Below are 3,920 nucleotides of genomic sequence, written 5' to 3'. Positions count from 1 at the left end.
GGCCAGGAGCCATCTGCTTTTAAATTGTTGGGCCGCAGAGGCCTGTCTGTGCAGGCGTGGACAGCATGACTCACCCAGGCAGGAGTCACACACCTAATAATGAGGTCCCCGCGCACCACAGCACCTGTGCCTTTTTTCCCTGTTCTGCCTGTGACTTCCCTGGCTGAGTGTGGTTTCCTGGGGGCAGGAGTGTGTGTCCCAGACCTCAGACTGCTGGTCTTTCTGGGGAGACCAAGCTGTCAGGCCCTTTTCTGAGGACAGTTGGACCAGCCGCCCGCAGCAGCAGGGGACGGCCAGCGCATGACCGTTCGTTGGCAAGGTCTCTGTTTGCAGGACTCCTGGGAGCGTGACACGGAGTAGCCAGCCTGTGCCGGGGGAGGGGCGCCCACCGCAAGCACCTCCTGGCAAAGAGCCTTGAGTTCCAGACCTGTTCTGTGAGGTTGGTCTCTGCGTGGCTTTCTCGTTGCTGTGACTCTGACTGGTGAAAAGCACATCTTGCCGTGCACTCTGTGCTAGGGAAACGTGACTTAACTTCTCGCCTAAAGGAGCCTCTGGGTGTCGCGAGCTCTAGTCGCCGTGGTTGCAGGAGTGAGGAGTGGCCCGGCGTGTCCACAGTCACCTCCCTGTGCCCCAGAACTGTGCTCCAGCCGGCTCTCCAGAACCAGTCACTCGCCGGCTGGCATCTGGATGCTTCCTGTGTACGTCTCATCTCCAAGAGAGATCGCGGCCTCTGCACGGGCAGGGCTGTCTGCCTCTCGCCAGCCTCACCAGGGCAGCGTTGCCCTGAGCGCTCACAAGGGCCGTGGAACGCCGCAGATTGAAAGCCGGCTGGAGCACATTCCTGGGCTGTGACGTGGGCTCTGTGGCTTCCACACTACTCGGGTGTCCCTCTGAACTCACGGGACTCTCGGACCCTGTGCACGCGCTGAAGCAGGCCAGAGCTCTGCTCCGTACCGCAGGGAGGAAAAGCGCCCGGCCTCGAGCTTTATGACAGCCGGGGCCTGCTCCTGGGCAGGCGCCCCAGGCCTGGGGCACTTGGGCTCGGGTCCCCTGGGGAGATGAGAGTCGTGGGGGCGTCTGGTTCTGGGGCTGCACCCCCCGATCCTGGAGGCACACTCTCCATTGAGCCCAAAGCTGGGAAACCAGCTGCAGTCAAAACTGCGCTGAGGAGCCCTTGGGGCAGCGGGAGGACTCCTCATTCCTCCGCGAGGCGTGCGCCCTCCAGAGCCAGCTCTGACTCACTGCGCTTCCTGGCACGACGGAGGGAGCGTGCGTTGAGTCCACACGAGGCTGGTCTGCACGAGTGGGCGTCTCTCAGGTGCTGAGTGGCAGGTTATGCGTAGAGCCCACCCAAGAGTAAAGGTGAAAGGCTCGCTCCTCGTGGTTTTCCTTTAATATGACACTGGAGACTCAAGAAAGGGGAATTTCACCGGAACGGCATCACGTAGCGAGCGGATTTTGTTTGTGTGAACGCCAGATGTGCGCAGTGTCTGTCAAGCCCGTTCTGCGAGTCCTGTGGGGTCTTAAATGGAGCCACAGGACAGCTGCTGTCTCAGCCCCGCGGAGCTGTGGCCCCACGGTGGTGGCTCCAGGGCTGCCCTCGGGGCAGCAGCCGCCGCGCCCTGCAGAGTGTCGCAGAGTCGAGAGTGTCGGCTTCGCTTCTGAGACCTGGCTGCACCCGGTGACGCGGGGCAGACGCCTCAACTTCCCTGAGCCTCCACTTCTTCCCCCGCGACTCAGGGTGGTGACGGCTCCTACAGGACAGGGCTAGTGTGAAGCTAGAACGGGACATTCTGCAAAGCGTCTCCGCAGTGCCTAGGACGTGGCAAGCGTGCAGACCATTCTCTGTTACTGGTTACGTGTCGTCACGTGTTACCTGTGTTCTCATCGCTGCTCAGTTACAATGACATTCCCGCTACCTTTGTCCTACTCATTGCGTTCTCACTGGCCCCTGACAACTGCTGCGCAGGGAGCCCCTCACACCTGCCAGGGAACTGGTTTTGCTTCTCCGGACAGCACCGTGAGGTGAGGGGGCGTGACTATCTCCCCGGGATGGACGAGATTGCTGGCTCCGGAGTGTCACGCGCCTGCTCGCTGCACACGGCTGGCGGGCGGCACTCCAGCGCCACTCGTCCTGCTGCGCGGCCTCCCTGTAGTGATTCGGCCTCGCCCTCTTTGGAGTCACGACCGTGTTTGCCAGCAGAGGAAGGAGCGTGACAGATGGCACGTGGGGTCACCTGCGGTCAGTACCCTGCCCCGGCCGGGGCTCCTCTGTGAGAGCGCTCAGCACCTGTCCTTGGGACACGGCAGGCGGCGTTCTCAGCGCGGCCTGTGCTGACACACTGTGCCCTTGCTCAGGCCAGAGCTGGCGACGGGTGTTTCCGCGTGTCACCTGCGAGTCACTGCAGTGACGCACTGTTAAAAGCATTCTTCGCGTTCCTCCTCTCCACAAAGGACCCGTAGGTTTAATGGCAACCTTGCAGCCTCTTTTCTACAGAAGACTAGTGATTAAAAAACAAAAAAGATTTGGAATCTATGTCTTTATGCTTGTATGGTCAATTTCCAAATGCTTCCAGGCCTCTACCGGCAGAATTTCTTAAGAGTAGCATTCTGTGCCATGCCCAGGAAGACACTCAAGAAAAGCCCAGACCGTCTAACCCTCAGGGCAAGAGGAGCAAAAGGATTTATTTTGATGACGTGATGTTATTGCCACGGTTTAGCAGTTGAGGTAAAGGTCTGCATGAGGAAACTGTGATGTTCTAGCAGTTTCAGTTTCCAGAGGGAGGAGGCTTGAGTGTCACCCACTCTCAGACGATCAGTCGGCTAAGCGCCTTGGCTGCCATTTATTTCTAATAAAAAACGACATTCACTTACGAGGACGTGCCAGTCTGGATAGTCTAAGTTATGCCGCGATAACAGTCCCCAAATCTCAGGCTCATGTTCCCTCTCTCCCAGTCCAGGCACATGGCTGCGGACTGAACTACGTCCCCCCAAATTCCTATGTGGAAGCCCCAACTCCCGATGTGGTAATTGTGTGTTTGGAGCCGGGCCTCTGGGAGGTGATGAGGCTTAGATGGGGTCTCCTAAGGCCCTTGCAGCGGGGTCGGCACCCTGGGGAGAAGAGACAGCGGGGCACTGGCTCTCGTCCCCTCCGCACGGGCACCAGGGCAGGGCTGCGGGAGCGTCTGCCGGCCGGGGAGAGCCTCGGAACCCAGCCGCGCTGGCGCTCCGATCTTCCACTTCCAGTCTCTAAAACTGCGGAAGAAATCTTTCTGTTGTTTCAATGGTACTTTGCCGCGCGCTAACGCCAGTCCTACTGGTCTGGGGCAGTCGCGGGACAACCCAGCCAGGCTTGCGGGGGCTCGGAAGTGGCTTCTTCACGTTTCTCTGTCCTCTCTGTCCTCCTCTCTGTCCTCTCTTGCGTTTCCTTTGCCTCAAGCCGGGCGGTTGTCCTTCCAGAAGGTACTGCAAGTTCCTTCTCTCTTTATGCTCAGTCCAGTCTTACAGTTACCATAAAAAGAAAACACATTCCTTAGACATTAAGAAAAAAAGAAAATGCCACCGCCAAGTTGAGAACGACCAGAGCAGACACAGCTGCCTTCTTGCTCTTGGAAGACGAGTTCAGCCACCCACCCGGGGAGTCCGAGCGAGGCAAACACTTAGTTCTCACTCGGTGCAGAGCCAGCCGGGTGATGGCTTTCGGGGGCTGCCGTGCAGGCACCAGTGAGCTGCTCAGAACCCCTGTCCCAGCCCACTCAAGAGCCGGGACTCTGATGATTCACAGAATCACAGAACCCCAGATTGTTCTGGGGTTCTGGAAGGGACAGAAGAAATTGCTTAATCCAATTTGTGCCCCTCATCCTGGGACTTCCCCTCGCGACACCCTGAGAGACAGATCTCAAGCGTGTGCCCGTGGTGGG

The sequence above is a fragment of the Propithecus coquereli genome, unplaced genomic scaffold (assembly GCF_000956105.1).
Source record: "Propithecus coquereli isolate 6110/MARCELLA unplaced genomic scaffold, Pcoq_1.0 Scaffold94, whole genome shotgun sequence".
Lineage (NCBI taxonomy): Eukaryota > Metazoa > Chordata > Mammalia > Primates > Indriidae > Propithecus > Propithecus coquereli.
Note: the sequence above shows the minus strand (reverse complement) of the source record.